Source organism: Pinus tabuliformis, chromosome 3_2 (genome assembly GCF_031772625.1).
Source record: "Pinus tabuliformis cultivar Carrire ecotype Pingquan chromosome 3_2, CPIR1, whole genome shotgun sequence".
NCBI classification, from domain to species: domain Eukaryota; kingdom Viridiplantae; phylum Streptophyta; class Pinopsida; order Pinales; family Pinaceae; genus Pinus; species Pinus tabuliformis.
Window position 1 is genome coordinate 754,854,920 of NC_142302.1, and position 16,302 is coordinate 754,871,221.

At 40.7% G+C, this 16,302-nt stretch overlaps 1 pseudogene; it reads right to left on the minus strand.

Moving 5' to 3' along the window:
* Window positions 1-644: 644 nt before the first annotated feature.
* Window positions 645-10,601, minus strand: LOC149182798 (uncharacterized; annotated as a pseudogene).
* Window positions 10,602-16,302: the final 5,701 nt, after the last annotated feature.

Here is a 16,302-nt window from a genome sequence, read left to right on the forward strand (position 1 = left end):
GAAAGCTCTGTTCTCCACCAGCTCTCAGCACTCAGAAACTCTCTCCCCTCTCTCTCCTCTCTACAAATGAATTTTTTCTTTTAAATATATGAAATAAACACAGCTGGGGGAAAACAAATCGACCCCAAGACCCGGAATTGATTTTTTTTTCATTATTAATAAATAAACTAACAGAAAACAATCAGCTCTTCTGAAAATAAAAATGCGCTCCTTCTTCTACTCGAACTGTTGAAAACTGATGAAGCGGTGGCATTACAGGTGTCACTCCCAATTACTGAAAATAAACATAAGAAGTTGAATCTGTATGCCACTTTGCACATTCTGGGTTTCATAACTGCGCCCCAAATCTGGAAATGCGTTGGCCATAAAAACAACCTTTAAACTAACATTCTGCTGATGGCTTGACATATGGAGAGCTGATCCTCATAGGATCAGGATTGAAATCTTAAATCAAATCGCATTCTTTGGCTATGATAGATAGCACAAAATCCTCCATTTGCTATTAAAGATAGAAAGCCTTCCATTATTCCAGCGTGAAAACCGAAATAGGCAAACGATCCTTGACTGCCACTTTGCAACCGCTCTCAAATTTCTGGAGATACGCTCTGCTGCTTTACAAAAATACGGGTCAAACCGCCACATAATCAAATGCGCGCATATCGCAATGACTGCCACCTAAGAAATGACCTCTGTATCGGTTGGAGTCTGTTTGCCATAGAAATTAGTTGCAACAGAAGAATAAAAATAGGGCAAGCATTTACTGGTTGTTGAAGTAGTGGCTGCAGAAGACACCAGCACAATATATAGACCATTCCAACAAATGAAATGCAGTTTCTTGTTCCTGTTTCAATGCAGTTTTTAGTAATACCAGAGCAGAACTGAGAAACAACTAATATCTCTGGCTTTTGGCTTTTAGAAACAAGGCTACTAAAACTTGGCAGAGATATGGTCCAAGGAAAAACTAGCAGTGTTGTTAATGCTGTTAAACCAAGAGAAACATATACCAAGCGGGCCATCAGTGTTGGTCAATAATCCAATGATGGCATGTTTTGGTCTTGGTGCCATAATATGAACAGTAAAATTGAAATTCCACACATCAAGAAATTTGTAGCAACAAAAAAAAATGAAAAAACTTTCTTGGTTTAACTGCCAGGAAAAAGGAAAACGCTATCAACATTACTGAGAGAACTGAGGCTATCCGTAAAGATTTTGTAACATGAGGGCCGCTGTAATCTAGCCACTTTGCAATGTCTGGCAAATAGACCCAATTGACACCACCTTGATGCCATGATTTTAAAAGTTTTCCAGCGATCAGCACAAGGATGACAGCTAAAAACTGACAAGTGCTAAGTTGCTGAGCATGTAATGATCCTGCACGTTCACAATTCAATCTCAAAGTTGTATCTGGACTCTCCATATTGCTGCTATGGCATTGAAAATTAAGATTCTCTCTCAACTTTAGTTGGTCCTGAGACCAGAAAAATTCAAATTTTTCTTCTGATTAAGAATTCCAAACTTGACATGTTCTGTGTATAAGAGTAATGCACAATGTTGATAATAGAAAATACCACGTATACTGCTCTTCCTCCACCAATGAGCTAGATCCCAGACTAAGCACATGAATGCAAATTCCAAAAATAGCTATTATTTTTTCTAGATTTCCAGTATGATTTCGTTCCTCAATCTTAAGGGAAAGGCGTTCTGACATTTCACTTAATGCTTGGCGCACTCTGAATGAAATACCAAGAAGCAAAACCAGAGATCCAAACATTAAAAACCCTCCCAATGCGAGCAAAACTGATGGCTTCTCAGTGTTTCCTCTTGCTAAATATTCCGATGCAGTCTTTAAGAACTCAGTATAGGCCTCCACTGCGAGTTTTGGATCTTTATCATAAATGCACTGATCAACATCTAGAGAGCTTTCTGGCTGTTGCCAAGAATCATGCAGGAAAATAGCTCTTGTAAATAAATAGCATAGTCTTGCATCCATTGGTTCACCGCCCATTTCTCTTTCCAAATATTCATTATGTGTTTCCTTATTGCATAATGATATAATACACTTCGAATTGCGCAAACGTGCTTTTAGTAGTCTCAGCAGTTGCCAAGAATTTAATTGAAGTGCTCGAAACCTTTGCTCATCAGTGAATGAATGGAAAAGTTGTGGAAGTAGAACACCCACGCTATTTTTTGGTATTGGAACACCCAATAGAAGAGCTAGTGTTGGTGCAATGTCAACAAGGGTATATGAGGCTATGAATATTTGATTCAAGATCTGGACCTGCATTTTGCAATACTAATCGTAAAGCAGTCCCTCTGTAGCGTGCCCGAGTCCTCCTTGCTCATAAGTTTGTGCCTCCGCTCAATATTTGAGAGAAATGATCCACTACTAAGAGGCACATCAACACCACCAGAGCTTCCTGCCGCCAATGAGATTAAACGTTGAAAATTGCTCAGTTGCCTCAGCTAGTTGTGAATAAGAGAGCTGTTGTACAATTGTGCCTGGTACCATTTCACTTTTACTGTTGAATTTGAAAGATTTTTCTTCCCATGCATCCTGTAATAGATCTGAGGCATGAGCTGTCATGAGCATGAAACTCTTCCGTGAAAGATGACCCCTGGCTTATTAGATTAGTAAAACTGTTTGTGCTATTATCAAATGAGACATTTGAAAACGGGATTCTTAGTCTGTCCTTGTAGTGTATAAAGCAAGCCGCAGAGACAAGAAGTGCTATGGCTACCAGTATAATGCACAATATAATAATGGATAGAATTAATTTTCCCATGGTACCATTGCCCTGAAAATCTAGATGCATATGGATAACTTGATTCCTATTCTAAGGATTGAGAAAGGTCCAAGAATTGGATCCTGCAAGATGCCTTCTCCACTGCTATTCTTCTGAATCAAGATTGTTTCTGTGGTTTTCATATCAGCATAGTTTGTTGATCCTGAAAATGATAAAATGATAGATATCTAGAATGACATTTACACCATGCCTCGCAATGGGAACCACCTGTGAGGATGAAGGAGCGGAAGGCATTGTTGATTTGATTATTAAATTGCCAGACTTTGATTGCTGATGATGTTTTGAATTGTGTTTGTGCTTTTGCAGAGATAGGAGCTGAGGAAGCTGCTCCCTTTTGAAGAGCTGGAACATAAATTACATAATTTAAATCAATACATTAAATGATTTCTTCTTCAAAATAGGGTTTTGAAGAATAATCAATCTCTGACATGAGACGGAGTCTAACAGGTTGGAAGGCCTAAAACTCCACTTACACCAAGTCCTACACTGTCTGCATCAGGCAACAGTTCATCACATCTTTCACATTCATCTTTTATTGACAAAGAGTCACTTTATACATCCAATTCATTCCAAGAAACCAACTGTCAGGAACAGTCTTTAGAGTCTATTTCTTTTTCAGTATTCTGTTATAGTTATTCAGCCTGAACCTATAACTACATTACCATCTTTGCACACTCCATTTACTCCTCAGTCAGGTTCCACATTTGCTGATAATCAAGGTTCAATAAATTCAGGAGCAAATATGGCAGCACTTACATTTTTTATGAATAGGTATGCATCTATTCAATTTTCACAACAATTGAATCAAATGCCATAAGAATACTTGAAGATTCTTCCTCGTTTCACAGGGGAGGATGAATAAACAACTAAGAATCATATATCAGTATTTTGTAATTTTGCAGAAAACCTAAATGTTGAACATTTGGACGTTGTTCTAAGACTTCTTGTTTAATCCTTGGATGGAGAAGCAAGAAAATGGTTTAAATGGATTCCTAATAACTCTATTCCTTCTTGGGAAGAGATGGAATGCCTATTCACCCAGTGATGGGGAGAAAAAAGAGACCATGGCTATTCACTCACAGATTTTAATGCTATAAAGAAGAAATATGATGAAACTATAGTTGAATTCATCAGAAGGTTCAATAAATTGTATAATAGTCTTCCAATAGAGATTAAGCCCCCTCCTGCTGGTGCAAAAATAAATTTTGCAAGGGCTTTTGAGTCAAATTTTGGATTCATATTGAGGGAGAGGAAATCTCCAACCCTTGATCAGATCCAAACAGATGCATTAGAGATAAAAGAAAATCTGGTGGCTACAGGTAAAACACCAAATGCATAACCTATCCAAGACAAGGGAAAGACTAAAGTAGAATCCTCTCAAGATCAAACATTAAAGGATATGAAGAATGTAATTAGAAATTTGTCTAATAAATTGATTAAATTGGAATTAGAGAGTAAGAATACTTAGAGACAAGTACAACAAAATAGAAATTTTAATCCTCAATATAGAAGACAACCTCTGCAAATTTTACAGGGGAAGAAAAAATATCAAGATAAGATCCAAGCACCATTGTATATAGAGGCAGATCCTGATGGAGTACCAGAGCATTCCAAGGATCATGATGACCATATATTCACATTGTATGCAGTAGATGAAGATGAACTAGATGTTGAGGGAGGAGAATATAGTGAAACAAATGTCATCTATGATGTTAATGAAATTGATGAATTTTGGAAGTGGTTTTCTAATTTTATGTAGGCAGAACTACATAAGAAATATGACTTGAGATCAAAGAAAATATCTAGAAGTCAAGAAGATGAAGGTGAGCAGCAAGTTCCAGCTCCCTTACAAAAGGCAACTCCACAAGAACAAGAACCACAACCTGCAAAACAATTGAATAAAGGAAAGAAGCAACAAAATACAAGTAGCAAACAATGTAAACTTTGAAATGGGAACTATAAACTCAAAATGGGAACTCTGGCCAAAAAACCCCGAAAAAACATCAAAAACAGTGCTAAAAATGAAAAGTGTGTATACTAAAACAATAATTTTATTTTTTAGGGGTCAATTTTGAACATGTTTTAAAAATGGCAGTGACTACGAAATTTTCGTGCAAAATATAGCTTCAAAACGAAAAATTGGTGATACTGGAACGATGATTTTTTTTTTAGGGTCAATTTTCAAACTTTTTAAAAAATGCTAGTAAAACCAAATTTTTATGTGCCAAACAAAGTTGTTTATGAGAAAAAAAACACGTTAATGTTTTTGGTAGAATATCGTTTTTCTTTTCTGAGTATAAATTCAACATGTTCTCAACCATAGCATGCTAGATACAAAAGAAATTGAAATTTTTTCAACTATAAAATTAAAAAACCATGACATTATGAACAAATTACATCACTAAATGAATTCAAAAGTCATTATTTGTATCTTTATTAAACATACATTATATCTCTAATTTAATATTGCATCGTAGATATTTTAAACAATAAAAATTATCATAATTAAGACATATAATCCAACAACATAAAAATGCCTCATAACTTCTCATTTAACACCATATGGAAATCATTAATTTTATTTCAAGATACGATGCATACATCAGTTATATAAACTGTCTTAAACAATTATTCAAAATCACTCATATTTTCTTTCACACCATCAGAATTCACATCTTCAGATGAGTGACTAGATGTTGACGAAGATGTTCCATATTCTTCTCTTTCATCAACTAGTGCCCCATCTGAGTCCACATGCATGCCCAACATTTCAGGTTTCAAAATTCTTCTAGATCTACGACTGGTTTCAACAGACTCCCATCTCAACACTGTTCCTTCTAGTAACAACCTTTTTAGAATCTCTATTGTCTTGAAGCGAAGAGTTCCTCTCTTTGTTAAATTGAAGTCATAAACAAGTATGTCAACATCCTCCAATTTTAATATGTCTATGCGGCGACGATTTATATTTGTACCCTTTCTTTTTCTCTTTCCGCCATTTTTTTTGTCAACTACCATCTCTGGCTTATACACACCATTGAATAGGTGTGTATTTGTGGCATACCAATGTACTTCAACACTTGTAACATCCTCATTTTCTGTAAAGACCTTTATAACTTTAGCAACCCAGAATGGATAGCCATTGGGATCTCCATCTGCTAGCACTGCAATCATGCAACCCTCCTTAATATCCTGTACTGAACCCCTGCAAAGGTCTTCCATGGCTTCACGTTGTGCATGAGATCTTCTGGAACCAATATACATCTCTCTTTCCTCTGCCTGTGAAGAATTAATAATCCTTTGAGATTTTTGTTGTTCAACAATGTTTATTTCCTCATGTTCATTTGACACATTTTGTGGCCAAATAAATGGATTTTTCAAAGGTATATCTTCATTTGTTTTTGTTGAAATGATATCACTTTGATTATTGAAAAATGACTCCCACTAAACTGAATCAGCAATGTCAAAGTACTCATATGTATATCTAATACATTTTTTAATTTCTTCTAGGCAATCAGAATAATTTATATCTCTATTTTGTCTGTGTGCATTCTGAACTTCAAAAATTGCAAACCTGATGACGGTGCCCATTCTGCAGTAGTTGAATACTTCTTGCCCTCTATTAGTGTTTTCCCATCAATTTTTTGGTACGAAATTGATGTTGGAAGCTAATGTCATTAAGTTGTTAAATGCATTTCCCCTCACCATATGATCCCAGAATAAACCTTCATATGTCAACAGTTTTTTCCAACACATAAAAAGTAGGCTCTGGCATGTATGATTTCTTAATACATTCAATTAGTGATGGCAAGCTCCCAACCTCCTTCCTCCTCAACGTGACTTAAAAATGACTGAACATTTGATCAGTATGGTCATGAGTGTGCCCAACAAGAAGGAAACCAACCTTTACCTTTTGAAAAATTCTTAATTCAACAAGCATGTTTAGATATCCAAAAACAACCTGATTTTTGTTTTCACAGCAAGTGTTGTCCAATTGTAGATACAAAACTTCGGGAAGATTACCAAACCAATGAGAAATCACATCATGAATTATGGTTATGGTCAGATTTGCATCATTATGAATATTTGGAAATGTGAAGTACACCCTTGGCAACATTTTCCCATTGAAGACCATACAACCGACCAAGTGAAACTGAATAAAATTTTCCTCTTGTAAATTTTTGGGTGTGCGAAAAAAATGTGGTAAAAGTGTTTTCTTCTGGTCCATACCATCAATTATAAAACCCAAATATTTATTCGATTTATCATAACACTTCTTTCGATGCTTGTACAACTTCTTCCTTTTGTTTGTTTCTTGTTCGCGATGCTCATGAAGTTCTTTGACAATTAAATCTACACAACATAAAAGAAAGTCATTAAGAAATATATTTTCATAGGTGATGACTATACAATTTTAAAAGTTGAAGTTATGAATGCTTACTTCTTTCTGACCCTTCACATTTGTCCCTTTTTTATTTAAGAGAAGCACATGTACTACAAATCCCCATCCTTGTCTTCTTAGGAATACGGACATTGTTGAATTCTTTTTTCCATACCTTCACAAAATATTGATATGTAATAAACCGGCCATGTCCCTCAGCACCTTCTGCATATTCTTTGTATAAGTTGTAGATTTCTCGTCTTGAAAAATTATCTGGAATATGTATTGTCTCTCTATTTGGCATACACTCTCCATGCTTCGAAAAGAAATCTTTTATCCATGACATTGCAATATTTGATAATGACCCAAACTGTCTTTTATGGCGTACTTCTAAATAAAATGTGGGATCCTTTTCCAAATTTTCTTGAATTCTCGAGAGATGAAAATTCCCAATCGAATAAAACATTTTGAAAGATTTTCTACAAATAAATAAAGTCCTAATATGATAATCATAACCTGACAATGTAGACTGCATCACCCAACTAAATATGAATTTCGCATGCTTTTATTCATTGACAAATATCTCTTCCTGACTTCTAATGCAAATTTGAAATCCATATGTTTCAAGCAATCTTTTTGGCAACATTCACTTGAAATGAGAGCGCTAATAGAACTTCTTCTCATCAAATATTCTGATCTACCCATTGTATAACTAGAACAGCTTGCATTGATACGAAAAGGTCTGATCCTACTCCTCGATACAATATTTCTTGGCAACATCTCCATCATTGGATCATCATTTGTATAAGGATTTTCATCATCATTAAGAGGAATGTTATCCACACTATGATCAACTCTGCTTTTCAAATATTGACTTGGAGGATATTCTTCATCTTCCCCTTCTTTAGTGCTACTATCATAGTCCTTAGAATTCGGACTGAATGGAAAATTTGACTCGATGTTTAATGGATACTCTCCCTCATGTGCATTATCAGTGCTACTCTCATAGTCCATAGAATTAGGACTACGTCGAAAATGTGATTGTTTACTTATTGAGGATGCTACATCCTATCCTTTGTCACTGTTACCTTTATACTCATTAGAATTAGGACTAAGTGCTTCATCCTGTCCTTCATCATTGATGCTCTCATAGCCCTTAGAATTAGGACTAGGAGGACACTGTGACACTCCATTCTTTTGAAATTCATCATCACGCTCTTTATGACTGTTGCTCTCATATTCCTTAGAATTAGGACTAAGTGGACACTGTGACACTCCAATCTTTTGAAATTCATCATCCCGCTCTTCATCACTGCTACTCTCATAGTCCTTAGAATTAGGACTAAATGGACACCGTGACACTCCATACTTTTGAAATTCATCATCATGCTCTTCATCACTACTGCTCTCAGAGTCCTTAAAATTAGGACTAAGTGGACACTTTGACACTCCATTCTTTTGAAATTCGTTATCATGCTCTTCATCACTACTACTTTCATAGTCCTAAGAATTAGGACTAAGTGGACACCGTGACACTCCATTCTTTTGAAATTCGTTGTCATGCTCTTCAAAACTACTGCTCTCATAGTCCTCAAAATTAAGACTAAGTGGATGCCATGACACTCCATTCTTTTGAACTTCACCGTCATGCTCTTCATCATTGTTTCTCTCACAGTCCTTAGAATTAGGATTAAGTGGACACCGTGACAATCCATTCTTTTGAAATTTGTGATCAAGCTCATCATCACTGCTGCTTTCATAGTCCTTAGAATTAGGACTAAGTGGAATCTGTGACTCTTTATTTATTTGAAATTCTCCATCCCCTCTTTCATTAGTGCTGCTCTCATAGTCCTTAGAATCAGGACTAAGTGGAAGAATTGACTTTATATTCATAGTGGAAGAATTCCCGCTATATTCATCAATATGAATAGAGTTGTTACACGATGAAGATGTTGATGGTGTATAAATTGAAACTTCACTATCAGAACAATCCATCCCTTTCAAATAGAAGATGTTGAATGATACAAATGGAGAGTCTCCTAAAGCTATTATATAGCTTAGAGAATGAAATTTTCCCATCAAAAAATTTCGCGAAAATATTTCCCTCCAACAATTTTGTTAGATTTATTTACCTTCATTATTTTATTCTACAATTTATTGAAAAATGTAAACTAAATTTTTTTATGAAATAAATCATTAAAATTAAAATTGTAAACTACAACTTCTACATTAATTATTTTAATAGTTAAAGTATATAATATTTACTAAATGATTGAATATTTGTTTAATTTTTATAATATATTCTAAAACAAATTAATCCCACATTCACTCCATTGTAAAAAAATTCTACAATATTCGCTTTATCATATTTTAAAACAAATTATCCCACATTAACCGTACAGTAAAACATCTCCGTAATTTCACTTATATATTAAATTCCATTATCACTATTACTCACATCACATCTAGGTTTTCTGAAGTTCATTGAAAGACTTGTGAATTTGTGGAGTAGCTACATTGCTATCAACAACATATTCAACGAAGAATTCTCGCAATTGAAAGGTAAGTTAAATTTTTTCCTTGAAAGTTTTCATATTAAATTAGTTAAATGAAGAAGAATTTTTTTTTAATTAATAATTTTTCTGAGCTGAAATAAAAGTTACGTCTATCGTGAGCATGGTGGGCCCAACCAAACTCAATCTCCCAATAGCTTTGGGCGGGCCGCCGTGGTGTCGCAGGGTGGGTGCAAAGGGCGGGCGGGCGGGCGGGGTGTGAGGGCGCGAGTGGGGCGGTAGGGGGTGTGGGGGCGGGTGGAGCTGCAACGCCCACTCCGGTGGCCCACCTGTCGTGGGCAGACGGGCTGCCAGGGTGGGAATCGCAGCCCCACTCACCCCACACACCCCTACCGCACCCCCGCCCCAATACCCTGCTCCCCTACCCCCACATCCCGCCCCCCTGCCCCCCTACCCCCACATCCCACCCCCTTAACGCCACCCTCACCCCCTACCACCATCCCCCAGACCCTTCACCCCCACATCCCCACACAAGCCCCCAACCCCTCCATCCCCACCCGCACCCGCCCCCCTTCCACCCCCACGCCACCCCTCCCCCCTCACACCCACATGCCCCCCACCGCACCCACACCCGCACACCCACGCGCCTCCCCCTCACCTACCTACACACCCACCCAACCTTCCCCCCCTCACCCTCACACCCACTTGACCTCCCCACCTCCCTCACCCCTCCTGCCCCCTCACACACACCCTCACCCTTCCTGCCCCCTCATACACCGCCCCCTCACACACCGCCCTCACACCGTCGCCCACACTTGCCCTACCACCCTTCCACCCGCCCTCCCCCACGCTACCCCCGAGCACCCTTCCACCGGCTTTCCCCCACCCACTCACTCCCGCGCCCATGCCTGTCCCCTCACCCGCCCTCCCCGCCCATGTCCTCCCCTCCCATCCTTCCACCCACCCTCCCTCACCCTACCCCCGCCCTCCCTGCCCACACCCGCCCCCTCACTCGCCCTGCCCCGCCCCCTCACTCGCACGCCCTCCCCACCCTCTACCCACCCCCTGTCCACCCCCTCACCCGCCCATGCCCGTGCCCTCACCGACCCTCCCGACCCAAGCCCACCCCCTCACTCACCCTCCCCAGCTCTCACCACCCACGCCCACCCCCTCCCCCGCACACCCTCCCAACCCCCTCCCCACCCCCTCACCCGCCCTCCCTGCCCACATCCGGCCCCTCACTTGCCCTCCCCGCCCACATCCACCCCCTCACTCACCCTTCCCGCCCACATCCACCCCCTCACTCGCCCTCCCCGCCCACGTCCGCCCCCTCACCCACTCTCCCTACCTAAGCCCTCCCCTCACCCACCCTCCCCGCGCATGCCCACCGCCTCACCCGCCCGCCCTCACACCCCACACGCCCCACCCACCCCATGCCCCGCACACCCGACCTCACCCACGCCCGCCCTACCCCCTCACCCACCCTCCCCACCCGCCCTCGCCCGCCCCCTCACCCGCCCTCCCTGCCCACGCCAACGCCTGGGCCATGCCACCCCGGTGGCCCGCGCGTCCACCCATGCGGTGGTTGGGCGATTCCCGGAATCGGGGTGGCCCACTTGCCCGCCTACGCGGTGGCTGGGCGATTCCAAGAATCGCCCAGCCACCGAGCGGGCGGGCGGGCGAGTCGCCAGGGTCACATGGGCGGACTGATGCCACCCTGCGCAGCCCACCCGCATGGTGGCTGAGCGATTCCCAAAATTTCCCAACCACCTAGTGAGCTGGCGGGCGAGCCGCCGGGGTGGCGCAGGGTGGGGCTGCAGCGCCCACTCCGCGCCACCCCGATGACCCACCCGCCCGGCCTCCCTTTCCCCGCCCACCTACCCACCCACCCCACCCCTTCCCGACCTCCCCCACCCCACCCTGCCTCCCCCTCCCCGCCCGCCCACCCACCCCATCCTACCTCCCCTTCCCCGCCCGCCCACCCACTTCGCCCTCCCACCTGCCTGGCCTCCCCCACCAAGCCCACCAACCCTGCCCTCCCCACCCGGCCTCCCCCTCTCCACCCTGCCCACCCACCTACCCACCCCGCCCACTTGGTCTCCTCCTCACCTCGCCCTCGCCGGCCCGCCCATGCGCCCTCACCCGCAGGCCCACACCCACGCGGCTAGCCCCGCCCGCCCACCCTCACCCGGCTCGGCCTGCCCGCCCACCCACCCGCCATCCCGCCCTCATCCGCCTGCCCGGCCGCCCGCCCACCTGCCTTTGCCCACCCGCCCAACCCACCTGCCCTCACCCAGCCCACCCCACCCACCCACCTGTCCTCGCCTGCCCATCCTCACCCGGTCTACCTCACCCGGCCTGCTCCGCCCACCTACCCATGCCCGTCCTCGCCTGCCTGCCCATGCCTGCCCTCCCTCACCGGGCCCGCCCGGCCTACCCACCCATGCCCACCCTGCCCACCCACCCGTCCTTGCCCGCCCCGCCCTCGCCCACCCACGCCCGCCTGCCCATCCTCACCCAACCCGCCCTCACCTGGCCCACCCACCCTGCCCTTGCCCACCCTCGCCCGACCCGCCCCACTCGCTAAGCTCGGCCTGCCCACCCTCACCCAGTCACCCCGCCCGCCCACCCACCCGCACACCCCCTGCACGCTTGCTCCCACCCCCCCACCCACCGCGCGCCCCGCGCGCCCGCGCACCCCGACCGCCCACACCCACCTAACCCACCCTCTCGCCCTCACCCTCCCACCCCCCCCTCTCACCCTCACCGACACGGCCCGCCCTCCCTCAACTGCCCTCCCTCAACTGCCCGCCCACCCCGCTGACCCCGCCTACCCTCACCTGCCCGATTGCCCACCCCGCCCTGTCGTCCCTCACCCGCCCTCCCACTCGCCCATCCACCTGCCCGGCGCCGACTCGCCCGCTCGCCTGTCAGGGGTGGCTGGGCAATTCTGATTATACAAATAAAAAATTTATGATATATTTTCATTGTTAATTTAAGTTAATATGTTTTTGTTATTTACTGATTTATGTGTTTCTATTTTTCAAGAAAATGGCATCAAAGAAGATTTTTGTGAATCTTTCTAGACCAAAGACTCTTAAAGGTGCATCTTCAAAAAACATTGGTGAACGAACTCCACCTGACCTCATGGCTACAAATCTTTCAAGTGTCTCAAGTGATAAGAAGATGATTTCAGACTAGAAGAATTCAAAAGAGGTGAAATTTCCATCAAGAATTTGGTATGTGAAAGAAAGAGAAATAAAAATTGTGAATATATATATCTATATATTGATATACCGAATAATAATGGAATTTATGAAGTGATGAGAAGAGTCATAGATATGTGTTTGGTACCGGACACTGAAGTTGTTTACATACTTACAAAAATTCCCAAGTCACATGAAAGGATTAAATACCGACTATCATATTCATTGTATGACACGAAAGAGGTATCTACAAAGTTGTGTAAACAAATCGTAAATGAGATGACACAAAAAATCGTAAGTATTGTTATTTATATTTGTACTTTGCATTCTTCAAAGTGTCTCACTATATTTTTTTTAACTTTGTTTTTATTGACATATGATATTTTGTTTGGCAGAATTTTGTTGAAAGTTGTTCAATTAGGTTGGGAGGCATTCATTTTATAGAGCATGATATCATGAAAGTTGTCAGCAGTTTTTACTCAGTGTCAGAAGAAGATATGGAAAACAAGCAAAATGTAGTAATTGATGATGCTACAAAACTACATCCAAAGAATCAGAAAAAAAGGCCTCTGGGGGATAAATCTAGCAAGGGTAAACAAGTTACTTTTGAGAACGATGAAGTTGAAACTGACAGTGAAGCATATGTTTCCATTATTGAAGATGACATTGGAATTGAGAAGAGCCATAAAAGACCAAAAGTAACAATGCCCAAGAATAAATCTGTTGAGAATGTTATGACGAAGAAAAGTAAATTTGAAGATTTTGAAGTAGTCATTACTAGCAGTCAAGAACCTATTGAAACTTCAAAAGAAAGCAGAGAAATCATTACGCCAGGAGCTGATTTAGAGGATGGAATTATCAAAACAAAACAAAATGTCATTCGACAGAATTTGACAAAGAGAAACTTAATTGATGGTGGTCGTACATTTCAGCTTAACGTCAGACAAACCTATAAGGCAAGTGAAGGACAATGTCAATATCAAGTTAGAAAGCCACATCATCTACATGTTCACAACTTGAAGACATTGATGAGGTACAATCCATATGCTCATGTCGTTAGTTATGTGCTTCTTGTTGATCCACTTCAAGTTCCCAACAAAGAAGCATTTAATAAGTCAGAATGTTTTGAATACAATTATTATGTGCTTGGGGGGAACCATTTTGTAGAAGGTCAAAGACAATTGATGGAGGAATATCCTAATAACCCACGTTTTGAAACAATGAAATGTATCATTTATGCTAGTTTAATAGATACAAAATAAAAGTTAGTGTTATGGGATCATAATTCAGATAATGAATATAGGATGTCTATGACTTTCATCCAAAGGGTTACATTTATTCATAGTGAATTTCAAGAAAGATGTGGTGGCGATAGGATAAATGTTACTGCAGATTTCCGAAAGGAATGTTGTATGGAAATAGGCTATCAAATTGAAGATAAAACCAATTCAAAAGGTGGAAAAGGCAACAAAAATAGTGATTTATTCAGAGGTGTTGATAACATTTTCCATTTGGCATTTAGAACTAGAGATGTTTGGAAGTTGATTGATGAGATTTTTAGTATGTAGGAAGACATTGGCATTAAAAACTAGAGGGTCAAAAAGTCTAAGCCATTGATATGTAGCAACAGTAAATCAGCTCCTGAAATGAAGTAGCTTCCAGAAGATATGACTATCACACCTTGGAGGGCGATGCAAGGAGTGAAAGATGAAAAAATTATCAAAACAATATTATCTCGTGCGAGGTCAGGAGAATTATCATTGGAGCAAATGTCTGAAGAATTTCAAAAGTAAGTTTGTTGAATTATTTTTATTTATTTCTAGATTATAATTATATTTTAAATAAAACATGTTGTTCTTGGTAGTATTTGTTATACATATCATTATATTAACTTTTTGTTACTTTATCTATGCAGTCACAAAGTTTACATGAAAATTTAAGAACAAATGGTTAGACTGTTGAATGAAGATAGTTGGGATGATGTTGTACGCAACTATCCAGATTCAAGTTCCACATAAACATTAAAAGCTTTTTATCTTGCATTTAAAAAGATATCTTGATTTATACATTCATTTTTATTCATCTGTGTACTATTTTTAATTTATAACTTACACATATATTTGTTTATTTTATAAAAGATGAGGAAGGATAATAATGGAGCACCAGATAGTTTCAAAACCTTTATTGGAAAAATAAAGATCGAAATACTAAGGAAACAACGTATTAAGAATGTTGAACTTTATCCAACTCTTAATCATTTCATTTGGAATGGGCTAGACACTATTCAATATCAAGTAAGACAAGGCGATTGTTAAGACATTGCTAAACTCATACCTCAAAGGGATTATGTCCTAGTTATTGCAGATATTCCCCATGGTTTCAATATTCCAAACATTGACTATGATAGTGACCCTTATACTTATCAAGCTCTTAGTAAAATGGTTGCGGGATTTGTAGAAGTCACGTCATCACCATTATGGAGATTTGTGACATTTCATTCAAACACACAATTGGCAATGATATTGTCAAGCTTCAAGGGGAAAACAAATTCAAGGATGCAGCTTACATGATAAGACGTTTAAAATGTATATTTGATTAATGTTGAAAAATTCATTTATGTACAAGTTAATTGAACTTTTACTATTTCATGTTACAGGCAAAAGTCAAATCTTCTTAACCATGAAGATCAACAATTTATAAATGATTGTGAGTTCATTCATATTGATAGTTGGGCAAAAGATGATAGCCATATATCTATAATTTTTGATCGGGTAGATGGAAAGAGTCATAGTCAAATACTAACTTATGATGATGTTGTGAGAAAAATAACATATGAAAACAAAGAAGAAAAATGAGAGATAACATTTATCAGAAACCACAATTATTGATTAACTATCTTATAGACATATGTTCAAATGAAGGAGATTGGGTTCTGGATTTATTTTCTGGCTCAGGTAAGTTTTATTATATGGAATTGAATTTTAATATGTTATTTTTTAATTAATATGTCATTGTACTAATTTAGTTCATTATTTCTTTTGTGCTTGATAATTAGGTACAACACTAGCATGTTGCCTTCAAAAATGAAGAAATTGCATTGCAATTGAAAAAGATCCAATGCAGTGCAATTTCATTCAGCAAAGAATTAATGCTCTTCAATTTCTTCCAGATGCAATGCAAGAAATTGGGTTGAAGAAAGGGGACTTTAGTGAATCACGTGTGGCAAAAAAGGCAAAGGAACCCCAACCACCATTACATGGAATGTTTGGAAAGACATACATTGGGAGATTCGCAAACATCAAAGATCCATTAGAAGAGGAAAATGAGCAAAAGGAAGCAGAAAATATTGTGGAAGAAGACAATGATGAAACTCTAGAGGACGAAGAGTTTGGATTACGTGA